The 12479-nt window shown below is 40.8% G+C and overlaps 1 long non-coding RNA gene across 1 annotated transcript; it reads left to right on the top strand.

Annotated features, from left to right (window-relative positions):
- The first annotated feature begins 7642 nt into the window (after window positions 1-7642).
- Window positions 7643-8545, top strand: LOC135416337 (uncharacterized). Its single transcript, XR_010431548.1, has 2 exons — window positions 7643-7750; window positions 8003-8545. It is a non-coding gene; the product is annotated as an uncharacterized LOC135416337 (long non-coding RNA).
- Window positions 8546-12479: the final 3934 nt, after the last annotated feature.

The raw sequence follows: 12479 nt of genomic DNA, 5'->3' as shown, positions 1-12479 counted from the left end.
TAAAATGGTCTATTACATTTTCTTTATTAGTGTTGGAAAAATCATTTTCAAAACTATTTCAGTTATTTTTTCTGGGAAAGTAACCTCCTTTCTACCTATGTCTCCAAATTCCTAGCTTCATGATGCTGTTACTGGTGGAAGGGCATGGTCTCTCTGAGAAGTTCTGTCCTTGTTGAAGTCAGTGGAAGTCTTGCCGTTAAATTCACCAGGGACAGGATCACTACTTCCATATGGGATTAAGTGTCAAGAAAACTAGCATCCAAAATCCAGAATCATCCCAAGACTCCATTGACTAGGCTTTACTTGCATTCTGTGCCAAGATTAACCAAAGAAGAGCAAAGACAAACAGCATATTCAGGTTCCCAGCACCTAAATGTCCTGAAGCCAGTTTTCTGAGCCCACCAAAACAGCAGAGGTTTTGTATTACCATAAGAGGTTTTGATTTGAAGGCTGCTTGTAGACTAGTTCTGTGTTTCAGGGAAACTAAACCCATCCCTGGAATGCTTGAGGGCCACCAAGAGCAGCCCCAGCAGTGCCAACTATCTTTTCCCTTGACTGCACCTACTTGCCAGGACCCATTTGTGTCACAGGGTGAGTGCCTCAAGAGCACTGCTATGCACAACTCTACTTCCATTAGTGAAACAACCTTGATTAAACGTATTTTCCAGAGCTGGAATACACTTCTAAGATATAATAACCTGAAACATGTCAATTTGAAGGTGGTCCAAAGGTAGCAAAAAGTAGTTTTCCCTAGAGGTCACAATACATAGCTGTGGGGAAACAGACTGTTTTACCATGATGTAGCATGAAGTAGGGCTGGACTATTATTTTTTCAGTTACATTTTTGGGAAGAAAAAATACATGTATTAGATCTACATGTAATAGACCTCATTATCTCCTGACTACAACTTTCACTCCTTTTGATTTTTAATTCATTTTAGTTCCTTCCAATTTCCCATCCAGTGAAAAGTGGAGTAGACAATTTACAAGACTGTAATTGGAAAAACTTGTGGTAAATACTTTCCATGTACTGGGACATGAGATATTAATCTGTATACAGGTTTGTTTAAATGACTTTCTAAACTGTGAGTCTTTGCTTGCCACCCTAAAAATGATCCTAAAATATTCCATATACTTTGTAATCCCTAGGTTTCTCTCATGAAAAGCAACTTTGCATCTCTTACAATCATCATTATCCGCCTGCACCTGAAGATGCAACCAATTTAACAAAAAGCCTGCTTGAAACATAAAATTAAGCATAATATGCATACACACATATGTATGTATTTTTTACTTGCTTCCAAATATATTTTAATATCTAATTCTAAGTATAGTTCTGCAAGAACAAAACAAAAGACACTTACCTAGGTGTTTCTCCGTTTTTGGACCAGCAACTGGTTACTTGTGATAATTTCTTCTTCTTCTACCACTTCTACCACTTGTTCAGTCATGAAAATATGCCAATAAATAGGCAAGAGGAGGAGGGCTTCTTTTGGAATACTGCTTGTTTTTTTTAACATTCAGGCTCCTAAAGGAAGGATGGCAGTGTAAGAACTCAATGAGGGGACCAAGCAAGTAAAAGGAGTGTACTTCAAAATAAATCTGTGAATCCACATCTGGGTGAGATTAGCATTGCAATTCTGGAAGTGCTATCAAGCAACCAACCATCCCTCTCACATTTTGTACTTTAAATGGCTAAGGAAAATAAATATTCTCATTTTGTAATATGCTTTGAATAAGATATTTTTTTGTTTTCCACACATGGAAAAAATGCAGCTAATAATAAATGGCTAATAATAAATGGCTAATAATAATTAAGCTGGGCTACTGTCTACCATGAACTGCTAGAAGTCCAAAGGCTATCCATTCATTAAATTTTAGCATGAGAAAAATACGTCTTTCTTCACAAGTTATATGCTGTAAAGTTTACCAAGCATATGTTATGTTCTCTCATGAAGTATGACATTCACTTGCTTGTACTACCCTGCATCAAAATAATTGTCACAAAAATACACAAGAAAGTTAACAAATAGTTCCTTTACTATGATTTATGTTAACCACCACTGCAGATACTGAAGGCATATATTCTTGAGGCCCCAGAAGTGCCTAATTTGGTCCAAATATTTGAGACAGAGACCACAGAACTGAAAGCAGCATGAAGTCTACCTAAAATAAGTGTCTAAAATAGATGTGCAGCAGAACTGTAGGATTTCTGCAAGACAACTGGTCAGTGAAGGATAACGCAGAAAGTTGGTTTTAGAATGTAGGTAGAATTCAGAGTTCCTGGTATTAATTCCTCTGTTTAGGGTTTATGCATATTCTTTGCCAGCTTTAAACAATAAGAGCATCTGGGATGAAATCAAGAATTTCAAGAATTTTTTAAGACTTTTTTTTTCCAGCTTGGCAACTGTTCTTCTGGAATACCTTCTCCTTCTTCTTCTGTAAGTTATTCAGATTCAACAGCAACAGGCATGAACTTCACTGACTCCCTGGCAATTTTCAAGAAAGCTGTTGGACTTTGAGAAGACAATGATGTGTAACATATCTCTGGTACCCACAGTTTGATGTCTCTCTCAAAAATTAGACTTGGGCAGTCATTCAGAAGGAAAAGTTTAGGGAAAAAAAGGTGGCATAATTATTTAATTTCCTTGGGTTTGAGTTTCTTCCTTCTCTATGTTTTATCCCATAGAACATTTCCTCTGACCAGATCTACAACTACATCTATTTATTTTATTATATATTTTATTTAGGTTTACTTCTTTGACCACACTCACAGGATATTTTTAACCCCTCTATATGTTGTGAGAAGAATGAATGTTAGAAAGTTATCATAGCAATGGTGGTTTGTATAGGAAAAATATAAGATAGAACTGTGGCAGAACAGTGAGAAGAAGATTTAAGATAAACATAATTATAGAAATATTCCAATAATTCTACTCCTAAAGTGTACCTATTCACTGAACCTTGGTTCTGTGTTCATCTCTCTGCCTTCTGGAGGAAAAGAACCTGTTTTGTCTTTAGCTTAAAATGTCCAAAATATTTTGAACACCTGCAGTCTTCATATAAATAAATACAAAAGCAAAGGGAAAGAGTGCTATTCAGTGTATTGCAAATAAGAGCAGAGCCAGACATAAATATGGTCTCACATTTTGATCACTTGAAACTACTGTCCATATCGTCCCAATTCTGATTTTACTGAATGTATTTCCTGACATCCTAGTTGCTCTGATGCTAAAGAACCCAACAGCTGAAAGTTCTGATTAGTTCTTTAGGTGACTGCAGCAATTACTCTAAGCATCTAATGTTTAAATCTGACACAATCAATGCATTTCTATTAAAGCACATAATCTTCATACCATATTCTGAGAAGCCAGCATGCTGTAGTGAACCACTGACTGTGGTTACTTTCACAGCAATGTGCTAATAATAGTTTTCCCAGAAAAAAATGAAAGCAATGAGACTGTTACTAGAATGATTTTTAATAAAAGATCAAGATTGTTTTTAATTAAAACTCTAAAACTGTTCTTTGTTCTTTTTTTTTTTTTAAACTCTGAATAAACCAACTCCTGATTGCCTTTTAAAGGAACAATACAGTTCTTCAGACTCCTCTATTACCAACAGTACTTCTGCAATGTATTCTATCTCTCTTTGTGACAAAACTCATTCCTTCAGGTTGCTGAAGAAGTCTCTTAAAAAATCCTTAAGCTACCATCATTTGAACAGAGAGCCAACTTGCATTAGCTAGAGCATCCAAAAACTATTTAATAAAGTTTTAGAGAGTGTCTTAAGAGACCTTAATGATTCACTGTAATAACAATACAGAGAAAAAAAGTACCTGGCTCTTTTTTCCCCATCTTGCTACTTCTTCAAGTGCTCTTTTGGCCAAGTGCAGCTCACCAGTGACTGCTTCCAATATGCTGTCTTCATCTTTTTCTATTTCATAGCCTGTGGAAACTTAATCTGTTTTCAAACTGATCAACTTTCCAGACACTTCTTTTTCTCTAGTCCTCTAAAGTCATTCTAAAATACTTAGGGTTCTGCTGTGGGTCTTTTTCCTGAAAAACATATTTCATAAATACAGGAAATAAACCAGAAATTACATCCAAACATTCAAATTGTGAACAAGAAGCTAAGTTCCCCAAACTAGTGGCTTTGTCAGACACATCTGGGGTGTAATTCATCCAATAAGCAGTTTAACGTGGAAAGAATAAGATGGGGCAAATTTTCAAACTATTATCTAAATTTTGTGAAGTATGCAGGTGCAGAGTATGTAAATTTTGTGGAGTATGTGAAGAAACAGATGTACCTACTGATTTGCTTGAAGTACCTATAGTCAGATGGAGACATCTTGTTCCAGTTGATACAGATTTGGGTTAAAATGTTAGAACTTCATCAGCTGATACCTTTTGCTCACTGCTGTAACTTGGGTAATGTTGTGCTCAACCATCTGACTTGAGAAGAACTATCAAAAACTGCCTTGGTGCTGCTGTGTAAGCAATCTGCAGCAATGCCCTCTACCTGGTCAGTAAAATAGGATTGCTGTACTTACTGTTCAGACTGTGAATTGAGGCTGTAGCTGTTGATTTGACATTGTCCTAGGAAATCTGAGAGTTTCCAGTGCCTTAAGAGATGGTTCCTTCCTGCTTTATACCCAGTGTCACTGCCTCATCAAGGCTAAATAGTTTGAATTAGTCAGTGGGGTATCAGAACTGCTATTGCCAGAATCAGACTATGCCTTTAACAGGGTCCACTATTCTTTCTTTTTAATCTTATTCTTTCATTTTTATCTTGTTCTCTCTGTATGCCAACTTTCTTCCTCAAGCTTTCTTTTTCCCAGTGGTTCAAATTTTTGAAGTACTTCTCTGGGTTTACAAGTTGTCCTCAGTGCCTTGTGGTAGGGATCTCACTGCTATTCTACATATCAGGTTAGTAATGGAATTTTTTTTTAAGTCATCTGGTCCAACTCCACTGCTTAAAGGAGGGTCCTCTGTAGTCACATTAGGTTGCCCAGCACAGTCAAATTCTGAGTATCTCCAAAGGCTGAGGTTTCAGAACCCCTCTGGGCTGTATGTAACAGTGCTGGTTCAGTCCTGTGGTGAAGAATTTTTTTCTTTATATCTGATTGGAATTTTCCTTGCTGAAATTTGTTTGTGTTGCTTCTTGTCCTTTCAGTGTTCACATGAATGGAAAGTCTGTGTGTGTTTTCTAGTGAGTGTTCATAGATATATTTGAATTAGATTAATTAGATCACTCCTTTCTCCAGGCTGAAAAAAACCTGTTCAGTTGGCTTCTCCTTGTGCATCAAGGCTGGTCTGGATGGGGCTTGGAGCAACCTGGTCTAGGGGAAGATGTCCATGCCCACAGCAGGGGGTTGTAACTAGATGATCTTTAAGGTCCCTTGCAACCCAACCCATTATCTGATTCTGTGATTATTTGCTCCATCCTTCTATTAGTCTTGGTGACCATTTACTGGGGTCAACATAAGGTGATTGCAGAGCTGCTGCAATTCATCAGTTCTCTCTGGTACTGGACACTGCTTCCTTCATGTCTTCTCTCTTTCAGGTCTTTCACCTCTAAGAGCGTTTACAGACTATGTTCCTTGTAAACAAATCCATGCAGGAAGAGCTATCATGGAAGGCTTTTGGTGCCACTGATAATGTTTCAACAGGGTAGTGCAGAGGGTGCTCTGCAGAAGGGCAAGCCCATCGTCCTGCTTACCAGCAGCTTGCATTGTGAATTCTGAAGATTGCATAATTATCTTTAATTAAGTGACAGCAGACGTTATGTCAATTTGTGTAGGAGTGCGTTTTACTCTAAAATTTCACAGGGAACTGGCCATGAGTTTGTTTTTAATTTGAAATCTTTGAGAACAAAAGCAAATCCAACAGATTAAATGGCAAAAATATTGCTAAATGTCTTATTATCTTTAATATGATTTCATCAAAATTATATTACACAATTACTCATCTGTTTCTTTTATAATACAACAGGGAAGAGGAGGAAAAGAATTCAAAAAAAATCATTGAGAAAAATGTTAAGTAAGTACTTTCCGGAACAATATAATTAGTGAAGGGATCTTTCCACAAGCTGATAGAACTAAAATTTAATCAGTGACATTTCACCAACTGTGATTGTTATTATTCTAGAGTCACAAAATGTTTTTTAAAAAGATATTTGTAATATAAAGCAAAGTGAATCCATTACATGTTTATTACTATCACTTTCCTTATGTAAAGAATATGTTATTTGAGAGCAAACAGGATCTGAACTGATATTACAATTACATTCCACCAACTGTCTTTAATCCAAAAACTACAAAGAAAGGCAATAAGTTATTTTTTGAGGGCACTACAGGAAAGCAACAGAATGGGGTAAACTGAGGGTGGGAATGGAAAGAAAGGACATTTCCTGACTTCTGGGAAAAAAAAGAAGACAAAATGGTTTCCTATGAAAAGATCTAGTTCACTGTAATAATTTTAGCAAGGGTTTTCAGGAAGAATTCATCCATCTTACCTTTTCTTCATAATCTGCGAAATTTCGCTGTAGATGAAATTAGTGCACTGTCACTCAGGGTTATTCCAAAAACTAATAGGATAGACATTTGGAGACTAAGCAGTTTTCAACACAGTCATATATCATGCAGGATATATTGCTTTCAGATTTATCAGAAAGGCTGAAAAGCAGCAGGGGTGTCTGCCACATCTATGAAAAGTGATTATGTTCAATCCAAATCTCATATATGGAGAAAAAGCAAATAACAGAACTGCTGTAGCAGGTATAAAAGAAGCCTGAAAAGGAAGAACGCTTCACTGAAGTAAACCTCACATATTCCACTCAAATCCTGCCTTTAGTCTTTCTCAGAAGCACAGGGCTACAAAGCAGACTACACCTGCCCACTGCTCATACACTGATTCTTTAAACAGCTGGAAGATTTTCCTCCAAAGTTCAGGGTCCTGAATCTACTCCTCACTAGGCCCATTCCTTGAGATCACAAACTCCCCCCAGGGCACGGTTGCTACAACCCAGGCTGCTCCAGTCTCAACTTCTCTGAAGAGTTTATTTGTGTATGTGAGCACCAGGTCCAGTAACGCTTCTCCTCTGGCTCTTTGTCCAATACCTGGACCAGGACGTTGTTGTTGACACTCTCCAGGAGTCTCCCAGATTGCTCACAGCCAGCTGTGCTGCTCTCCCAGCAGAAAATTCAAGGGATTGAAGCCCTCATCAGGATAAGAGCTTGGGAACATGATGCTTTTGTAGCTGAAGCAAGAGGCCTCACCAATGGCCTCCCCTGGTCAGGCCCCTGTAGCAGACTCCAAACACAAAGTGCCCTTTGTTGGTCTGGTCCACGATTTTTGTCCACAGGCTCTCAAGCTGTTTGTGGCTGTTCCTCAGACACAGCTCTTCATAATGAATCCATTCCTTAACACAGACATGCAGATGTGGCACTTGGGGACATGGTTTAGTGGTGGTTCTTTTACACTTGCACCAGGGAGACAACTGGCATTTTGTTTCAGTCCCAGCTTTGGGGAGGGAGACCCTGGGGTGGGTTCGCACTCGGTGTCATGATGCCCAGGACTGGGCTCCCAGCTGGGGGATGAATCTCCGGTGGCTGTGACATCACGGAGGATGGGTCACAATGGGAGCTGTCACTGGGGCCATCACCAGCTTGTTGCACAAGCAGCTGTGCAAGCTGTCACTAGGGGCATCCACAGAGAGCCCCAGCCCTACCACAGTCAGACTCGGACAAATGGCAAGTAACACTTGCAGGCAGAAGGCTGGGCTGGATGGGGGATGGCAGATGCCCACAGGGGTTTCTAAACCACAGAGAGAGCTGAGCCCCTCCAGGCAGGGCACAGTACTGCCCTCAGGGCTGGGGGCAGACAGACTTGTAACTCCCAGTGGTGGCAGGTGCCCAGTGAGACTTTGGGACATGCTGGGTGCCCTCAGCTCCCTATTCCCTCCCACCCAGACCTGATGACCCCCCTTTCTCACACCTTCTCAGGACCATGTCTGCAGCAACCATGCTCTTCCTTTTCCTGCTGGCCCTCCAGCCTGGCCTGAAGCAGGATCACCAGATGGATGTGGCTACAGCCAAGGACATGCTGGAGCGTGAAGTGCATCTGCGTCAGGAGATGATCCGTCTGCTGCAGGAGATGGAGGAGAGGAAGAAGGAAGCCACGTTCCTTTCTACATTGCAGCAGCAGTGGCCGTGTTGGATCACTGCAGTGACCCTGGCCCTGCTCACTGTGGTCTGGTGTCACAACAGGCAAAGGAAGCCTCAGGAGTCTCCTCAGACATTCAGAGCCTGCTGCTCTGATCTCCCACCAGACGTCTCTGAGATTGAAATCAGGCTGATACTTAGCGATCACGATGATTCCGGAAGCTGAAGCAAGAAGGCCTCATCAACAGTCCCTAGTCTATGAATGTTTGAATCATTTGTGCACCTTTACAAGATCAAATAGATCTATGCAGATCCAGAAGGCACTGATAAATCTGCCAATAGACTCCTCTCTTTGGAATAATATAATATATTATAATATAATATCAGGTTGGTGTCCGGTCATAAGTGAGGTCACTTGGTTTGTTTGGTCTGGAGGTGAGGACACTGAGGGGAGACCTCATTGTGGTCTTCAACATCCTGATGAGGGGAAGCAGAGGGGCAGACACTGATCTCTTCACTCTTATGACCAGTGGCAGGATTCGAGAAAAGAGCATGAAGCTGTGTCAGAGGAGATTTAGGCTGGATATCAGGAAAAGATTTTTTACCCAGGTTGAGCACTGGAACAGGCTCCCCAGGGCAGTGGTCACAGCACCAAGTGTGACAGAGTTTAAGAAGTGTTTGGACAACACTCTCAAGCACATAGTGTGATTCTTAGGATATCCTGTGCAGGGCCAGGAGTTGGACTTGATGATCCTGATGGGTCCCTTCCAACTCAGCATACTCTATGATTCTATGATGCCTATGGATTGCTCTCAGTTTTACAAGTGTCATCATAGTTTCATCTCTTTTTCAGCCAGTCTGGTCTCCCCATCTTCACTGTCATAATGGATGTGTTGAATCAAGAGATTCGCACTTTTCCAGGAGTATCATTATATTAGAAACAACACTTGGTGTGAAACCCAGGGGTGGGCACTTGGGCACACAGAAATATCAGCACTGCAGACCATGAACAATGCAGATCTGAGGCTCCTATGTGGCCTTTTTTCTGGATTTTGGAACACATGGCTCTGCAGGCGTAGCATTGCCTCTTCCAGCAAAGCCAGAATGACTCCACAGGGATCAGTGTGGAGACTTGTGGAGCTGCAGCTCCTGATTACAGCAATGCTTTTGGGTAAAGCAAAGCAGGAGATGAACTGCAGGAGGTGCACAGCAAGGATGGAGCCAGGCCTCACGCAAGGCTGCTCCCTTGCTGGCTCAGGTCAGGATGCACCCATGGTTTCCACCCATCATCTCAGGGTGATGCCTTGAGGCAGCTGCCCCCAGTTCCTCTCTCAGGGCCAAGAAGGCACTGTCAGGATCAAGAGAGTGTGGGGGTTTGCTCTTCTCTTACATCTTCTCTTTCCTCGGGCCCTCAGGTGGATGACTCCTCAAGGCAATGAAAGGAAAGAGTTTGGGCTGCTCATGTGAATAAAGAAGAGCAACATATTGGAAACCTTAAGTAAAGGCTTTCATTAAGAAGTCTTCATTAAGATATTTTCACTAAGGGAGGGTGAAGAGAGTGAGAATACATCTTAAAGAACAACCCAACTAGTGCAGGGTATAACAAATGTCTGCAATAACAAGCAACAGCAAGAAGCCTAGGAGCAAAATCCCAGGCTGCATGATTCCATCCCTTTAATGCCTTTAACCTTGCTGCTGGAGAAGGATCAGATTCCTTTTTCACCCCACAATATACATCTCACTGGAGAGGTAATTTTTTTGAGACAGACAAAATGTGCACTGTGGTACAGGGCTGTTTGTGACAGCAGCAAACACAAATGTTGATAACAACCCTTCTGAAGAAAATGGACCCATTCTTCTGCTATGATTTAATGTGGAGTCTCATCCAGCATCTCCACACCCCTGGTGTGGATGTGGGAGCAGCCCACAAAGGGATGCTGTGGCTCAGAAGAGGATGCTGTAGCCCATGAAGGGATGCTGCCTGCTCCTGGCAGCATGTTGCCATGGCTACAAGATGAGGTGTTTTGGGGGGAAAAAGGAAAAGATGAACTCTGGCAGGGCTGCCAGTCTGCAGCCTGCCCTGGGAGCCACAGCAATGCCTTGTTCAGGTCTCTGAAAGCCACTGCCTGCTCCAGAGTTCACAGCTTTGCTGTCAAATGTGAATCTCAGAAAGGAAAAATTATTAATTCAAATCTGACTAGTTCATTTTCCCATTCCTCACGTGCACTCCTTAGCCTTTCAAGCTTAGTTAAGAGGGGGCATAAAGATTATGCTGGCAAAGGGAGCCCACAGCATCATCCTCACAGCAAACACCAGATTTTGTGCTACAAACAGCCTGTGTGTCATGAGGCAGCAAAATGCCTGGTCCTTCCTTATGCTGGGTGTCCAAACCTTGTGGTGCTGATCTTCAGTAATGCATATGTTCAAGATTGTCACACTTTGGTTTTTGGTTTTTTTGGAGTTTTGGGGTTTTTTTTAAATACTGCATTTTAAAATATTTTGAGTACTGTGAAAACCACTCCAGTGGAGTTGGATATTAAAAAAAATTTATTCACTGTAAGAGTGGTTAAGCATTGAAAAAGACTCCTCAGGGAAGTGGTGCAGTCACCATCCTTGTAAGCATTCAAAAAATAAGTACACATGGCACTTCACAATATGGTTTAGTGGCCATAGTAGTATTTAGCTGAAGGCTGGACTTGATGATCTTGGGGATCTTTTTCAATCCTAATGATTCTGTGATTGTGTGATTGGCTGGAGCTTGCACTAGCTGAGAGTTTGTCTGGCCATCTCTTGGCTTGTTTGCTCCTGAAAATCCTTTGGCCCTGCCTTCACTGCAGGACAAGCTGTAGCTACTCCTCCTCCCCAGAAGTCCTTCCTGGGGGCAGGTCCTGGGGATGTCCAGCATTCCCCCAAACTATGATAAAGAATGATGGAGAAAATCTGATTATTGCACCACAAATTGCCCAGGGGAATGTAACCCTAGAAGTCTCCAGGCACATGAAAGGAAGGACAAGGTGATCTAGGGTTTCCAGGGCTGCTGGTCACCTTGGGAAGATGCTCAAAATAGGCTGCAAATAACATCAAAAGGCACTGAAAAAATATTCCCTATTGCCAGGCTGGGTAAGAATTCACACATCTAAAGCAGTCTATGGTATGTATTTTTAAATAAATTGAAAATAATTTTTTTCAGGTTTAGCCCTTTAATAACATTTTTACCTTTAAGGATATGGTGCAAACACAGCCTCTTCAGAAAAGACCACACTCCACATCAATGCTCACCCTGAATGTCAACTGGTAATGCTCATGTCCAGCATTTCATCCACCAAAACCCCCAAGTCCTTATCTGCAGGGCTGTGGATTTTCATGATGCTCAAGTGAAGCAAAAAACAGAAATAAAGACTCTTTTAGAAAAAGGCGTATGGTTCTGTATGCCATAATTTTCAAGCTGATGTAACTGCAGCACTTCAAATCCTATTGGAAATAATTTACACTGTAAAACTGCAGAAAAGTGATGTACCCAATGATAAAATGGAAGAGACAAAATTCTACGTTTGAGGACTTACTATAAAACCTAAAGGAAATGGCAATTTAAATTAGAGAGATCCATCTTGCAAATTTCTGGAATACTTGTTGCCACAGAGTTATTTTATCTTTTTTCTTCACTGTTTCTTTCTCGATTTGTCAGGAATCTGTTGCTCAGGAGCTTAGCCAACAAAGGTAAGCTCTAGGTAGTTGTGGTCTTGTCCTTGAAGTCAAACAGACTTTTAACTTAGGGTTTTTTCTTTCTCTTCTTTATGTGGAATTTTGTGGAATTACACCTTGGGAAATATTTTACCTGTCTCTAGGAAAAATTTATTGTTCCATTCAGTATTTTGCATGGTCAGTACCATCTCATCTCTGTCAACAATACCAAACCACATCAAGGCATTTCTTCTCAGGCTGTGAAAATGGTCACCAGCTACCAATTTCACTCAGAAAAACAGCAACCATTTTCTCCTGCCTGTTAAATAGTGCATGTTACTGCTGTTTCATAAGACAAAGATTGTAACTTTGTAGTTTTTTTCTTCTTAAATCCTTTTATGACTCCTAAATGCAACAGTGTTCTCACAATACAATTTTCATAGAAGGTATTCTGTTTCCCTTCAAGTTGTGCATCTCCAAAAAGGATTAAACCCCTTTTGTATTTCAGAATATTCTGATTTTATTTTTGCTTTATTTTATGGGAGAAAAACAATGTTTTGCTCATGCCTGTGGCAAGGCTGGCACTTGTTCTTTGTGCTCCTTGCTGAAGGATTAGTTTCAGGACCTGCATCATCCA

The sequence above is a fragment of the Pseudopipra pipra genome, chromosome 6 (assembly GCF_036250125.1).
Source record: "Pseudopipra pipra isolate bDixPip1 chromosome 6, bDixPip1.hap1, whole genome shotgun sequence".
In the NCBI taxonomy this organism is placed as follows: domain Eukaryota; kingdom Metazoa; phylum Chordata; class Aves; order Passeriformes; family Pipridae; genus Pseudopipra; species Pseudopipra pipra.
This window is presented reverse-complemented; position numbering and strand designations above follow the sequence as displayed.